Raw genomic sequence first — 17,359 nt, 5'->3', positions numbered from 1 at the left:
TCAATCTTCTGTGGATGTAGTATTTAGAAAATCCTTCCGACTCTGCCCAATGCTGAAGGAGTCTGCCACCCCGAAACCTACTATAGCTTTTCGAAGGAGAAAGACAATCAAAAACCATATAGCACTTAGGCTAGTTTCACACTAGCGCTTTTGAGCGCAGCAACGGCCTGCGCACGGCCGCCGCTAAGCTGCATGCGCCCTGCGTCCCCTATCTTTATCACTGGGGGCGCAGGCCGTGCGCAGTATGCGTTTGGCGGTGCATGCATCCTTTTGACGGTGCGCCGACCTGCGCCAAACGCAACCTGCTGCAGTTAGGTTGCGCCGGCGCACCGTCAAAAAGGCGCATGCGCCGCCAAACGCATACTGCGCATGGCCTGCCCCCCCAGTGATAAAGATAGGGGGCGCATGCAACGTCATGCGCCGGTAGGCGGAGCTACCGGCGGAGGCGCGACAGGGGGCGGGGCTTAGCGGCGGCCGTGCGCAGGCCGTCGCTGCGCTCAAAAGCGCTAGTGTGAAACTAGCCTTAGTTTTATACAGACCAAAGGACAAATGATCACAAAGATAATATAGGAGTTTTCATACGTGAAAACAAGCAGTGTTTTTTTCTGCAAAATTATCGATTTCGGGTCCAAGCAGTTAAATATAAAATATTCCAAGACCGTGTTCACACACACCTAGGAACTGTAGTTCTGAATATGTTGTCTGAGGTCTCTTGCATTTGTGAGCTCCAATATGTCGGTTGGAGCTGCATGAATAGCCACAAACATATTGTTAAAAAAACGCTTCCTACAACAAAGCAAAAAAATCTCCAATGCTGCATTATACAGGTTAACACGGTACAAAGATATACATCTTTCCTGTAATAAAGCTCATACACCAGTGTGCAGAATATCCCCATATATGTGTAGTACGGACTTTATTGCAATATAGACAAGAAAGGAGGAACACAAGTAGACTACAAAATAGTACAAATTTTTATTTAGATAATACAAAAAGACATACGAGAGCAAAAAGCCATAAAACCATCAAATACATAGTGTAAAGTGATGAGGACAATCAGAAATCACTACCCAGAAGTGATATAGACCAGATGTTAACCCAAAAGTAAAAAGCCATTAGAGCAAAGGTCATGAAAGAGTTAAACAGCAACTGCTGTCCCTTACAGCCTGAATTCACTATCGCAGGCGTCTGGCAATCTGTTTTACTGTTCTGTCTTCAGGCACGCTGACACGTTGTGCACTCCAGCATACACCACAGCTCTGTCTCCCAAAATAAGCAGACTGTTCTCTGTAGTCTAACTTGTTTATTGGTGAAGAGTATAGAACATGCGGTAAAACTGTAAGAATGCAAATTACATGCATAAGTATTGGACAGATGATCAGAGCTAACACAAATACAGAAGCATTCAGTGTTATGCAACCTACATAGAAAACACAGGTGTCTAATTACATCTCTGAGAAACTCTCTGCACACACTGCATTGTAAGAAAGATCAAGCTTACCAGATATGCTTTACCCAGATAATGAACTCAAGTTGGAGAGTTAAGATGGAGGACAGGTAAACACATGCATCTTATGATATACACAGAAGCAAAATGGCCCTTCTTTGTCCCAGAATACATTACTTTCTTCCCACAAAGCATTGCTTCAGTCCCATGTGCATTGCTTCTGTTAAAATCACAGACTGTAAATTCTATCAAAGACACTGCTATAAATTCAGCCACCACTAGATGGTGCTATAACTAACCCAGCATATAATACAAACATTGTTTGCCCTATTCAGAGGGCAGAACACTCCCCACTTGGAATTAACTAATGCCACTTCATTTTCCTGGTTTGGAGAGGCAAAGGCGTGCTTGCAGTGGTGCCAACCTTTTCAAGACTTCTGACTGGTGGGTGATGATGACTTGTAAGACTGAGCCACATGAATTAAACAAGCAATGGCACGAAAAAGCAAGGCTCAGGTTGAAAACCTGCTGAAATGGTGAGATTTGAGGTGATTGTCTGAAGTCACCGTACTTAGAGCAGATACCTGAGGGCAGATTTCTTCATCTGCATCTGGATCTACCAGTTCAAAGGTGTCTGATTCGTCACTGTAACAGCATAAGAATGCAGAGCCCGTAAACCAGGTTGTGTCCTTAAGGTGTCCAGATTCAACTGATCTAGTTGCGTGGTCCGCACGATTGTGGAATGTGGACACATAGTGTCACTGTTTAGGGCAAATGGATCTCCTGATCCTTAGCACCCGATTGCTGACGTAAACATAAAAGCGTCAAATTTTGTTGCAAATGTACCCAAGCACTACCTTGCTGTCTGAGTAGAACTCAACGTCCTTGATTTCCAGGTCAATTTTTGTCGAGATAAGTTCAGCTAACTCTACTGCTAGCACAGCCGCACAGAGTTCCGGTCTGGGTATTGTGTGCTCCTGGACTGGAGCTAGTTTTGTCCGGCTCGCAATAAGCCTTACATGGCATTTATTCCTGATGTCAGTAGTTTTCAGATATGCCACTGCTGCAATCATTTTGGTTGAGGCATCGCAGAAGGTACAGAGCTTTTGAGTCTTGACTTCTGTTGATGGCACTGAAGCGTATGGTCGTGCCACATAAAGACCCCACAAGGCTTTTAAAGATTTCTTCCATCTTACCCACAGATCTCTCTTCTCCATGGGAAGCGGATCATCCCATTCAGACAACTCTTGGGTGAAGTCTCGCAACATCATTTTACCTTGGATAGTTACAGGGGTTACAAATCCTAGAGGATCGTACAGGCTGTTTGTCACGGATAGGATGCCTCTACGTGTGAAAGGTTTTCCTTCTTCGTTGATCCGAAAGGTAAATGCATATCTCTCCAAATCCCAGAGCAAACCAAGGCTCCGTTGCATGGGAAGGGAGTCCGTGTCCAAATCCAAGTCGTTTAGATCAGTTGAGTAATCTTGAGAGGGAAAAGCTGCCATCATTCATTCGCTGTTGGAAGCAATTTTGTGCAGCCTCAAGTTGGACAAAGCAAGCATTTCCTGTGTCCTCTTTAGGAGACTGACCGCCGATTCATCTATGGGTGTGGATTTCAAGCAGTCATCCACGCAGAAATCCTCCGCAAGCGATCAAACATCCGACCCATAATTTGCCTCGCCCTCTCTTGCTGAATGTCTAAGACCATAGATGGTGACAGCAGGGGAAGGGCCATTCCCGAAGATGTGTACTTTCATCCGATATTCCATGATGTCCTTGTAGAGGTCATTATCGCGGTACCAGAAAAACCTCAAATAGTTTCAATGTTCTTTTTTGACAAGGAAGCAATGAAACATCTGTTGCATGTCAGCCATGAATGCCACTGCATCTTTGCGGAAGCGAAGAAGTACTCCTAGAAGTCTGTTGTTGAGGTCTGGGCAAGACAAAAAGACATCGTTTAGCGAGACACCTTCATATCTGGCGCTTGAGTCAAATACTACTCTTATCTGACCAGGTTTCTTAGGATGATACACGCCAAAAATGGGTAGATACCAACATTCCTCGGAATCTTGAAGTACAGGTGCAATTTCTGCATGGCTATTCTGAAGTATTTTCTCCATGAAGGCAAAGAAATGCTCTCTCATTTCAGGTTCCTTCTGACATTTGCGTTTGAGGGAAACAAATCGACCGTAGACAGGTTATCTGTTGTTGGGTAAGCGTTGCCTCTGGGGTTTAAATGGTAGAGGGGCCATCCAGCTCTTTGACTCATTTCTTACCATCTCTCAATCCATGATGTCCAAAAACAGTCTGTCTTCTATGGACATTGCTACCTTGTTGTCCTCTCTTGTTCTGTGGAAAACTGTGCACCCTATGTGATCTTGGTCGCCATCACATGTGTGGCCTTCACAGGAAGGATCAGCTAATGGACAAGGTAGAGGAGCATTGTGTGGCAACTCTTCTTTACCAGGAAGCTACTCTTACATGGCTAGAAGAGAGACGGACATCCATTTTCAAGAGTATTGGTAAGCATGCTGTCGACTAAGGCCGGCTTGTGTGCTCCTTCTAGGTAGACGTCTCCTATAAGACCCATCCAGGGTCGTGCCTCTGTGCGTACGGAGCATTCCTGGAGCCGTTTATACATTGTCTAGCCTTGTGGATTTGTAGTATATTTCTTCCCAGAAGTAGAGCTATTGGGGTTCCTGGATCCATCTCACGTATCAGGTGGGCTATACACTTTAGATGGGGGTAATGTCTCGCCACTTCCTGTGAAGGTATTTCTGCCCTGTTGTCAGGAATCTGGTTGCACTCCAGGATGGTCGGTAATGATAGGCAGGTCTGTCATGAACTCATTTTCTGCTCCACCAGTTGAGTTCCCCTTCCGTTCTCCCTCTGGTGGTGACAGGAGGTAGTGCAGTTGGTTTAAGTGGTAGTGATCTGCCACCTGATGAGCAAGATAACGATTGGATCTCTGGAGTATCAGACTGGATATAAGACAGCCGACGCCCTATCCGGGTGCTGGTGATTCAGTCTGCTTCTGAGGTCCTGGACTTCAGCTCTCTTCCAGTCTTCTCAAGTTAAGTTTGTTTTTTTGCTAATGTTCACACTTGCGCTTGTTGGTCAGTTCAGTTTTTTGTGTAATCAACCTGCCCTTGCTGGGGCTATGCTGAAATTCCACTCCTATTAATCAGTATTTGCCAATCTGCTTTTTGTCCCTTATTAGATTGGCCTCTTTTTTGCTCTGTCTCAGAATATTTCAGAGTGCTGATATAGGTTTAGAAGTCTAGTGACTTCAGGGTTAATTTTGCTATCAGAAGTGTTGGACAATATTTTTCTAGGTTTTTTTTTGGCAGATTGCAGACAGTGTCTTTCCTTTTCTGTCCTTTTTAGTTAGCCGGGCCCCATCATTTGCTCAGCCTATTTTCCTGCCTTTGTTTGTACTTTCATCTTTTTTCACTGTCAATACATGTGGGGGGCTGTCTTTCCTTTGGGGTCTGCTCTGGGGCAGTTAGTTTTCCTCGTTTCCTGCTTTAGGCTTATGTAGATCTCCGAATGTGACGAGGCGTCTAGGACCAATGTAGGAACGCTCCACGACTGCTGCTAGCTGTGCGGTTAAGATCAGGGATCTGCAATCTGCATAGTTACCAACTTCTCTGGTTTTCTGAGACTTAGCTTGTTGTCTTTTTTTTCCTCCTCGGTTACCCATTCATAACACAGGTCTAGCCATCTATGGACTCCACTTTGTATCCGGTTGCTTTTCTCCCCGCCGTCTCAATGGTACCTGAACACGTCCTCAGGGTGTAGGGAGAACCAGGGCCTACGATGCTGAAGTTGTCAAAGAAGATGGACCTTGTTAGAGACCTGTTACTTTGGTCATCCAGGATTGTATAAATCTTGAAAGCTTTGTCCTTGCGACCTGCAGGATAGACTCGGACAAGGCAGATTTTTGAACAGGACCTTCCTCCTGTGAGTCCTCTACAGATCTCAGTACATTTAGAGCTGACCTCAGGTGTCTTCGTCAGTGTCCTTCTGCTTCCCATCGTGCTCCACTGCTTGCGACAACACTCGTGGAGGTGATCCAGGGTGCAAGGCTGTATTGTGATCCGTGCTGCTGCATTCTGCACATTTCACGCTAGCTTCACAGTTCCTGGCGAAGTGAGAGGCTGCGGCACAACATTTGAAGCAGATGTTCTCCTTGAGGAAACCTTTGCGATCCTCTAAAGACTTCTCCCTGTAGGCTCTGCATTTTAGTAGAGCACTGTCAACCTGAGGTTTGCTCTCGTCTGGAGGGGGTTTATTCACCTTGTGAGGAGGGCCTGTGTAATCAATATTAGTTTTGTGTACTGTCACGGGAGTCTTACCAGATTTGACACCAGTGGCAATGGAACACAACCGAGTAAAATCAAAACTAGGGTCATTTCTAATCCTAGATTGTTTGGTGACAAAATCAACAAATACAGTGAAAAGAGGAAATGATACATTATGATTGTGTTTATACTCTGAACCACATGTAATCCACTTTTCTTGTAGGTTATAAGGAAGTTTCTGTACTATCAGATTGACACCCCTAGCGGTGTCTAAGAATGCCAATCCGGGCAAGTCTCCTTCCTGCTGAGCAACCTGCAACTCATTCAATAAATCTCTCAGTTCTCTAAGCTTTAGATAACCTTTAGGTCCTATCTTCATATGTATGATGGGTATATGGGCACTCGACTATGGGATGGAGGATATGTATGATGGGTATATGGGCATGGGACTATGAGATGAAGGATGTGTGATGGGTATATGGGCACTCGACTATGGGATGGCGAATATGTATGATGGGTATATGGGCATGGGACTATGGGATGGAGGATATGTATGAAGGGTATATGGGCATGGGACTATGGGATGGATGATGTGTGATGGGTATATGGGCACTTGACTATGGGATGGAGGATATGTATGATGGGTATATGGGCACGGGACTATGGGATGGAGGATAATTATAATTTGCTATAACTAACCACAGTTAGTTACTATGCCCGGGCAGCGCCGTGCTCTTCAGCTAGTTCTTTTATATAAAGCATTCTCTATGACTTCTACTGACCCATAGCATTCATCGAGTCTTTCCCACACTTTATGTAGGGCTGTGTGAGGATGCTTTACATTAATGTCTCTCGGTCTTTTGGCATGCTCGACTGACTCACTTCCGAGCCACTTTTCCAGGAGATCTAACTCCTCACTACAAGAAAGGTCCAGACCATGAATGGCGTTCTGGAACGAGGCTCGCCATGACCGATAGTTCTCGGGTTTGTCAGTGAACTTTACAAGTCCCTTTGTAACCAGTTATTGGAGGGAAAGGAACTTTGCAAGGTCCCTGATGGCTCCATCAGTGCTGGCATGAGCCGGTGTGTAATAGTCATGTCTAGTGTGTGGTGCATCATCATACCTGTAAGACGCTTGTGACTCCGGATAAGTTTAATATAGAGTCACTGCACACGTGAATTTTTGTTCAAGTGAATTATTTTTATTTTTATTTGACGGTGAAGAAGCGACAGCTTTTGACGTTTCGGCCTCACAACGGCCTTTATCATATAGTCGCTGAAAAAATAAAATATACATAATAAAAATCAGAGAGAAATATATACATAATAAAAGCAGCATACAAAATAGCATACAAAATATAGAATAGGTATCTCACAGAGGTGCGTATCTGTTAAGTCACATGCCATATGATCATCGGAGAACATAGAGATACTTAAAGACAAGGGAAGAGGGGAAAGAAGGCATGGCGGTAGATAGAACATAATTATATAGAGAAAATATTGAAGTCGTACCCCTTTGGAGAAGAGAGGTTGTAGTCACCGGGTAAATGGTTTCACTGTTTAGGCAATGTTTCTAAATTCAGTGGCTTATCCTGTAGGTTGGAGTTGAATGGAAGTGTAATTAGAAGGGCACAAAAATGATAAGATATGGTATACTAGTTACAATGTCAAGAGACATATAGTGTCTCAATATCAAGGAAAAAAAGGGGAATTATGAAAGCCAGATCCTATCTAAACCATATAGTATAGACAGTACATTGCAATTCCTGAGACTGATATGTTTGACTTTATAGTTATGAACATAAGAGATGCGATCAGTGGGAATGGTTAAATTATTCCAAGGTCAGTGATATTAATTCTTAAGACGACAAGAGTTTGTTTGCGGAATGAAAAAAATGCATTGAAATGAAATATATGACCCCATAGAGACAAATGGGGAGCTGTATTGATTGTATAGTAATCATTCCTATGAGACATATATAGTGTATAAAATGCAGTGCAATATCACAAATTGGTATAGTAATACGTATGGCTTAATGTATGCAAAAAACACATGGGATCGGTGGAGAGGCTAGGTACCTTTATGGCGAGTGATCCTGATTCCTGAGGATACACTATTATGAAAATGTGCCCAAAGAAAATTGCCTTAGAAGAAAAAAAGATTCCTTTATAAGTATGAAAAAAGAAGCAACATTGGTGGTGCAGCGATAGTTAATTTAAGGCATGTTACTTACTGTCATTGGTGGCAGTGGGAGATGCAGGCACCGCCATGCCTGTGCAGTGAATGAGCGCTGTGTCTGGATCAGCATCCCTATCAATGCCTGGGCCAGTCATCTGACCGGAAGTGACGTCAGACGCCGGCGCATGTGCTGTGTGATACATATGAGGCGACAAGGCTGTAAGAAACTCATTGATGGTTACCGGAAGCGGTTGGTCGCAGTTATTTTGGCTAAAGGTTGTGCAACCAAGTATTAGGCTGAGGGTGCCAATACTTTTGTCTGGCCCATTTTTGGAGTTTTGTGTGAACTGATCAATGTTTTGCTTTTTGCTTCATTCTCTTTTGTGTTTTTTCATTTAAGACAAATTAAATGAAGATAATAATACCAAAGGATTTGTGTTTGCAATCATTTTCAGGAAGAAACTGAGTATTATCTGACAGGATTGCAGGGGTGTCAATACTTTTGGCCACAACTGTAATTGCGTTCTATCTACCGCCATGCCATCTTTCCCCTCTTCCCTTGTCTTTAAGTATCTCTATGTTCTCCGATGATCATATGGCATGTGACTTAACAGATACGCACCTCTGTGAGATACCTATTCTATATTTTGTATGCTGCTTTTATTATGTATATTTTTCTCTGATTTTTATTATGTATATTTTATTTTTTCAGCGACTATATGATAAAGGCCTTTGTGAGGCAGAAACGTCAAAAGCTGTCGCTTCTTCACCGTCAAATAAAAATAATTCCCTTGAACAAAAATTCACGTGTGCAGTGACTCTATATTAAACTTATGCTAACGTGACTACCAGTTCCCTTTTCACTAGCACCATATATCCACACCATCTAGTCGAGTGCTAACCATCTCTACTATCTGTGACTCCGGATAGTCTGTGCGGTACCTTGTTGGTGAAGGTGTCTCTTTAAGGCGGGATGGGAGCTGTACCTTCTTTTCAGTGGATCGGTAGCTGTAGTCGACATCTCTGTGCTGGATGTCTCCTCGCCTATGGTAGTGAAGCTCGGGGTTGGATTGCTGGTAATCGGCATGGGCTGATCGATATGATGCGCCAAGGCTGTCATCTACTCTGGAATGTTGACGGATGTACGCTGAGGCGCTGGATCTTGCTGCTCTAGATCTGGTCCGAGAATGTTGCTGTGTCTTTCGTACAGCATAAACTACAGCTCTGTCTCCCAAAATAAGCAGACTGTTCTCTGTAGTCTAACTTGTTTATTGGTGAAGAGTATAAAACATGTGGTAAAACTGTAAGAATACAAATGACATGCATAAGTATTGGGCAGATGATCACAGCTAACACAAATACAGAAGCATTCAGTGTGATGCAACCTACATAGAAAACACAGGTGTCTAATTACATCTCTGAGAAACTCTCTGCATACACTGCATTGTAAGAAAGATTAAGCTTACTAGATATGCTTTACCCGGATAATGACCTTAAGTTGGAGAGTTAAGATGGAGGACAGGTAAACACATGCATCCTATGATATACACAGAAGCAAGCAAAATGGCCCTTCTTTGTCCCAGAATACATTGCTTTCTTCCCACAAAGCATTGCTTCAATCCCATGTGCATAGCTTGTCAAAACATCTCACCCTTTCTCATAATTCATCACAGTGACTCCCCTAGAACAAGTACCTGTTTCCACCAGAAGTAGAAAATCTGTTCTCAATGCCTAGGAGTCCTACTGAATATATAGACTTGGGTCTCTATATACAGATGTACTCAAAGAAACCCTGGAATCTGTCTAATCTCCGAATTTCCAGTACCTGTTCACTCTTGAGAACGCTCAGCTATGATCTGAGGGACAATGGAGATAACCTCTTTAAGTGGGCAATACTCACCCATTGTCAGGGGTTAAAAGACAAGCGCCTTTTGCAATTTGAACCATTGTTCTCTGAACTCCATGTAACTATGGACACGACACACATCCCAAGCAGTTTTTTACAACCCAAATATTGTAGTGCAATGTGTCCCATAAGAAGATACAATAATGTGCAGCCAGACCTCATTCCAATTTAGAATCGGACATGAATATTCATGGACACTTTATTTTGTAATGTAGGACACAATACCTACCACTTGCCACTTATCTATAATTCACCAGCCAATTCCAAAAGTGTGGGCAAGTGATGGGTAACTGAAATAAAATATATTATGGTTATAGACTTTATCAAACCAACGTGATAAAACAAAAGATAAAAATAATCAGTCTATTCAAAATCCATATTAGGATTGGCACCCCAATTTTAGTTCGATACTTTCACCAACAACTCATTCAATTACGTGTCTATACTTTTATACAGTTGTGCTCAAAAGTTTACATACGCCGGCAGAATTTTTGTTTTCTTGACCTTTTTTCAGAGAATATGAATAACACCAAAACTTTTTCTCCATGGTTAGTGGTTGGGTGAAGCCCTTTACTGTCAAACTACTGTGTTTTCTCTTTTTAAATCATAATGACGACCTATAATATCTAAATGACCCTGGTCAAAAGTTTACATACCCTGGTGATTTTGGCCTGATAACATGCATAGAAGTTGACACAAATGGGTTTGAATGGCTACTAAAGGTAACATCCTCACCTGTGACCTGTTTGCTTGTAATCAGTGTGTGCATAAAAGCTGAGTGAGTTTCTGGGATTCAGACAGATTCTTGCATCCTTCATCCAGCCACTGACGTTTCTAGGTTGTGAGTCATGGGGAAACAAAAGAATTGTCAATGGATCTATGGAAAAAGGTGATTGAACTGTATAAAACAGGAAAGGGATACAAAAAGATATCCAAGGAATTGATAATGCCACTCAGCAGCGTTCAAATTGTGATTAACGAATGGAAAATCAGGGGCTCTGTAAAAACAACCACGGTCAGGTAGACCAACAAAATTTCCTCCACAACTGCCACAGAAATTGTTCGGGATGCAAAAAAAACCCCCTACGAATAACATCAGCTGAAATACTGGACTCTCTGAAAACTAGCGGTGTGATTGTTTCAGGATACACAATAAGGAGGCACTTGAAGAGAAATGGGCTGTATGGTTGAGTCACCAGAAGAAGGCTATTACTCTGCACAAATGCCACAAAGTATCTTGCCTACAATAGGCAAAACAGCACAGAGACGAGCCTCAAAACTTCAAGGTAATTTGCAGTGATGAGACCAAATTGAACTTTTTGGCCACAACCATAAACATTTACATTTGGAGAGAGGTCAACAAGGCCTATGATGAAAGGAATACCATTCCTACTGTAAAGAACGGAGGTGGATCTCTGATGTTTTGGGGGTGTGTGAGCTATAAAGGCACAGGAAACTTGGTCAATGTTGAGGGAAAGATGAATGAAGCACGTTTTCAGCAAAAACTGGAGGCAAATTTGCAATCATTTGCAATCAGCCCTGAAGCTGCGCATGGGACGTACTTGGACATTTCAACATGACAACGTTCCAAAACACAAGGCCAAGTTGAACTGTCATTGGATACAGCAGAACAAAGTGAAGGTTCTGGAGTGGCTATTACAGTCTTCTGACCTCAATGTCATTGAGCCACTCTGGGGAGATCTCAAGCCCACAGTTCATGCTAGATTGCCCAGGAATTTACAGGAAGTGGAGGCTTTTGCCAAGAAGAGTGGACAGCTTTACCATCTGAGAAAATAAAGAACCTCATCCACAACCACCACAAAAGACTTCAAGCCGTCATTGATGTTGGGGGGTATTAAGAAACAGGGTATGTAAACTTTTGATCAGGGGCCTTTGGATGTTTTAGGTTGTCATTGTGATTTAAAGAGAACACCGTAGTTTGACAATAAATGGCTTCACACAATCACTAACCATGAGTGGAGAAAACGTTTTGGTGTTATTATTCATATGCTCTGGAAAAAAACGCCAAGAAAGTGAAAATTCTGCCAGGGTATGTAAACTTTTGAGCACAACTCTATATATATATTTTTTCTCTTCCATTTTATCTAGATTATAGAGAACTAATGAGTAACAAAAAATAGAGCTCAACCGATTAAGAAATAAACATCAATAAAATTAAAATCACCATAAAAATAAAAATTAAGGAAAAATTTATATGAAAAACTTTTAATTTTTTAATGAAAGAACCAGCCAATAACGATGAAATAGGATTTCTTATAAATTTCACTTCTGATTGATTCTATAACACATGCTAATAGCATTTCTTTATTTGGACTGGGGTTCATTGGTCTATTTAAACATATGGGTTTCCCCCAAGGGAAACAACATTAATTGGATTTTTCAAATGAGGGACCGCACCCACAATTGATGGGGATATCTATAAAATACCTCACAAGTCATGTATCTTTATACAAATGATGAAGGCTCTTTTGAGCAGAAATGCATTGTGCACTATTTTTTATGCTTTTATTGTTATACTAGCTGAAGAGCCCGGCGCTGCCTGGGCATAGTAACTAACTGTGGTTAGTTATAAAAAATTATAATTATCCTCCATCCCATAGTCCCGTGCCCATATACCCATCATACTTATTCACCATCCCATAGGCCCATGCCCATATACCCATCATACATATCCTCTATCCCATAGTCGAGTGCCCATATACCCATCACACATCCTCCATCCCATAGTCCCATGCCCATATACCCATCATACATATTCTCCATCCCATAGTCCCATGCCCATATACCCATCATACATATTTGCCATCCCAAAGTCGAGTGCCCATATACCCATCACACATCCTTCATCTCATAGTCCCATGCCCATATACCCATCACACATCCTCCATCCCATAGTCCCATGCCCATATACCCATCATACATATCCTCCATCCCATAGTCCATTGCCCATATACCCATCACACATCCTCCATCCCATAGTCCCGTGCCCATATACACATCCGCCATCCCATAGTTCCGTGCCCATATACCCATCACAAATCCTCCATCCCATAGGCCCGTGCCCATATACCCATCAAACATCCTCCATCCCATAGTCCCGTGCCCATATACCCATCATACATATCCTCCATCCCATAGTCCAGTGCCCATATACCCATCATACATATCCGCCATCCCATAGTCCCGTGCCCATATACCCATCATACATATCCTCCATCCCATAGTCCAGTGCCCATATACCCATCACACATCCTCCATCCCATAGTCCCATGCCCATATACCCGTCATACATATCCTCCATCCCATAGTCCAGTGCCCATATACCCATCACACATCCTCCATCCCATAGTCCCATGCCCATATACCGGTCATACATATTCTCCATCCCATAGTCCAGTGCCCATATACCCATCACACATCCTCCATCCCATAGGCCCGTGCCCATATACCCATCACACATCCTCCATCCCATAGTACCGTGCCCATATACCCATCATACATATTCTCCATCCCATAGTCCCATGCCCATATACCCATCATACATATCCTCCATCCCATAGTCCCGTGCCCATGTACCCATCACACATCCTCCATCCCATAGTCCCATGCCCATATACCTGTCATACATATCCTCCATCCCATAGTCCAGTGCCCATATACCCATCACACATCCTCCATCCCATAGTCCCGTGCCCATATACCGGTCATACATATTCTCCATCCCATAGTCCAGTGCCCATATACCCATCACACATCCTCCATCCCATAGTCAACCATTTTGACATCATAATGAGCGGCAGGGCTTGCAACCAATGAGGACATCAGCGTTGCCATGGCAACCATTGTGACATAATGAGGGGCGGGGCTTGATACACATACACTTCTTCCCCATTATGTAGATAGGGGCAAAATTGTTTGGTGAATTGGAACGCGCGGGGTTAAAATTTCGCCTCACAACATAGCTTAGGACACTCTCAGAGTCCAGACATGTGACTGTGCCAAATTTTGTGGCTGTAGCTGCGACGGTGCGGATGCCTATCCCGGACATACACATATACACACACACATACATACACACACTTGAGCTTTATATATTAGATTTTTTGGCATTTTATTCATGTACTCGACTCCTTGGTATGCAGCATATCTCTAGTGTCTGCAACCTTTTGGAAAAAACAGTCAGAATTTTTTTTGATCCCCAGCGGTCTCACCCAGCTTACGGAATGTGGTTTTTACAGTCTCTGTTAACAACTGGAGGCACATTCTAAATATGATGACCCATTGGGATCTTGTTTGCTAGACGCAAGCACCTCTGGATTCTTCCTTCTTTTTGTAAAAACTTGGATTTGTGGTTATGCCAAGATAAGCACATCCCCACGCATCTTGGCTGAGCTGCATTTCCGCTTCCGGAATCTTCCTTCTTTTTATAATAAAATGTACACATGAGCATGTTTTCTCTTTAGAAAATATACTCGTTCTTACAAATATATATACTGGAACATAGAAAAAAATGTTCCAATATAGTAGTGTCAGTTAAGGCGCCATCGAGCCATTGCAAATAACCTTTTTAGATATTTTGAAATATCTCAAATCCTTGTTTATTTCTCCATTGTTATTATATTTTCTGCAGTAGATTGAATTAGCAAGACATCGAAAATTGTTATTTTCCAATTTTATGTAAACATTAATTTAACTTTATTCTTTTTTATAATTGATTTTATTTTTTCCTTTTTTTTTAAACATTGCTTTTATTTTATTCTTTCCTTTTCTTTCCAATATTTTTTCATTGATTCTTTTCATTTTATTGCTCCAAGTTATATGAGCCTACTAATAAACGATCGTTACATTATAGTGGGCACCCGTTATGCTATTTAACCAGGCTAATTTGTTTTACTTCTGCTACATTTATTAAAGGGGCGGTGGTGCAGAATAAGTTCTGCATGGATGACGATGCAGACAGGATGATAATTGGGATGCAACTAATTCCACCAGAGAAACATATTTATTTCATGTGTCAAGATCTTTTCCAGGATAGTGAGTAAGAAAGGATAATTAACTCTAAATAGCATGTCATATGTACTAGTCAAATTTCCCGAGGCACTTTAAGTGAATGTCATTCCAATTGAATGGATCATTGATTGCTAGATGCTAAATAACATGTCACTGAGTTAATACTGGGGACTTCTCACTTATAACTATTGATTTATAAATTTGATGGAGATTCAAACAGGTTATGTTCATACATTAGATTAGACTCTATAGAAAGTTCTTTATATATCTAATCTAAATCTAAAGCTTGTTATCACCTGACATAAGTTATTAGCTATGGTTATAAGCCTTTTAATTGCACATTTATTTGACGATTATACACAATTATCAGATGAGTCACATGTTTTTCCCATCAGGTCATTGAATTTTAGAAGCCCCGGTTTATGCTTTTTTTTCTTGTCAGTTTTGGATTCAATAAAAAATAATGAGTGTTATACATTTTGAACCACTAGATTGGAAGATATGAACTTCTCTAATTTTGGTGTGTCTACTTTTCTTATGCTGAAGTTTACTAGTATTTTTCACCATATAGAGACCCCTTCGCAAGACAATGTAGTTTAAAGACTATGCCTCGATTCTTTCACAAATTTTTTCGAAAAGTTGTGACATTTTTGTGCAACATGAATTTACGACTTTTGGTGGTTTGACAGCAGTTATGACCAGCTCTGCAAAAATGGGCAGAGCTGGGGTGGGACGATTGTGTAGCAAGGGCATTCCTTACTTTAGAACTCATACTACAGTCTCTGGAGGCCACTCATCCGGTTCTCCTAATTCTTGAAGAACCATGCACTTCTTAATGAATCAGAAGAATCTGACTCCAACATGCCCCCTCATCAAAACCAGAGTGAAAACTGCCAGTCTTGATGAATCGAGGTCTATCACCTTTGCCGCAAATTGTTTAATTCAAATACAGTACATAAAAAAATAAAAATGAAAACAATACGTCAAACGGCTTTGATTAGAAATCTGCTTTTTTTTTTTGTCTACAGGACTTATGCAAACCTGCCTCCATGTCAGAATTCTACAAACAAATCCTGTGTAGTCTGATCCTAAAGTCATTCCTACTTTAATCTGTTTCCTGCTTACTCACTTAATGAAGGGTAGAAATAGGAGATATGGTAGCTTTGAGCATAAAATAGTAACATTTTGAAATAGACCATTAGAACAATTAGACTGTTTTATTACCAATTTTTAATGGCCTAGGACAGTAAAAATGGTTAAAATGTAAGTATAGCCTTTTAGCTAGGGTCCCACATTTTTAAAAGTAACAAAACTCCATCCAGAAAAGTATGTTTTTCTTCCTCACTTTGATACTCAATATGTCCATGAATAATAGTGATCAACAACCAGGCCTGGACAGCTAATCTGCCCTTTCGGGCATTTGCTCGGCGGGTCGCGGTGCAGCACCTCTTGGGGGGCGCCAGCCCATTTGCCAGCTTTTAGCTCCTTAAATTTTTCAGGCACCTGGTGGTGCAGCATCAAAGGGGGAGGGGCACGCAGCGTGCACATGTGGCTGGAGCCATGGCCAGCTTTAGTAAAGTGCATGCAGTTGTGAGAAGGGGCAACTGCTACCTGGTACACGACTAAAAAAAAGTAGAGGACATAACATCTTCCTCTTTTTTGTGTGCAGATCTGCCTCTGACGTTCGATTAGCCAGAAGGGGAGGGGCATGAGCATGCAGAGCAGCAGCGCAGGTACTGCAGGACAAGATGAGGTAACAGTCCTAGATGCGCCCACTGCCCCACACACTCCAGGTAACCTCTCCAACTAGTTATCAGCTGCACTCCCCATCTCAGCTGTTGCTGTGCTGATCTAAGTAGCAAGGGGAGGGGCATTTGACAAATAAGTTAAACATGGCAGGCTAGAGCATGTGTGTTTTCCTATGTGTGTGAAAACATGCAAAATACAAGCCGCGGAGACACCATCACATGTTTCTCAATGCAAACAATGACTAGCCAGGTCTTTCCCTGGGAAGGAACAACCACGGGAAGGGCAGTCTCCAATGAAGGAAACCACCTATGCCAAAACATGGTATCCACCCACAGACAGCTGTTTTGGGGTATTGCCCCTCATCAGTGTGGAGTAGGAAACTGGCCAGTAGGAGCAATGCCTAGTAGAAGACTGTGAAAAATGAGGATGAATGAACACACGGAGATCAACATCCAACACTGCGGAGACACCATCACGTTTCTCAACGCAGTGATTCTAGAGCAATGCCCCAATCCCTTATTGGGAATATATAAAAACATGCAAAATACAAGCCGCGGTGACACCATCACATGTTTCTCAACGCAAGCAATGACTAGCCAGGTCTTTCCTCATGAAGGAACAACCACAGGAAGGGTAGTCTCCAATGCAGGAAACCACCTATGCTCTAGAATCACTGCGTTGAGAGACATGTGATGGTGTCTCCGCAGTGTTGGATGTTGATCTCCATGAGTTCATTCATCCTC

At 42.2% G+C, this 17,359-nt stretch overlaps 1 long non-coding RNA gene across 1 annotated transcript; it reads right to left on the bottom strand.

The window, feature by feature from the left end:
• Positions 1 to 953: 953 nt before the first annotated feature.
• Positions 954 to 9,215, bottom strand: LOC141060529 (uncharacterized). Its single transcript, XR_012222715.1, has 2 exons — positions 8,917 to 9,215; positions 954 to 1,336 (listed from the first exon to the last, which is right to left on the bottom strand). It is a non-coding gene; the product is annotated as an uncharacterized lncRNA (long non-coding RNA).
• Positions 9,216 to 17,359: the final 8,144 nt, after the last annotated feature.

This window comes from Dendrobates tinctorius, unplaced genomic scaffold (genome assembly GCF_039654945.1).
Source record: "Dendrobates tinctorius isolate UK_male_01 unplaced genomic scaffold, ASM3965494v1 ptg000240l, whole genome shotgun sequence".
Lineage (NCBI taxonomy): Eukaryota > Metazoa > Chordata > Amphibia > Anura > Dendrobatidae > Dendrobates > Dendrobates tinctorius.
Note: the sequence above shows the minus strand (reverse complement) of the source record. Positions and strands in the feature narration are given on the sequence as shown.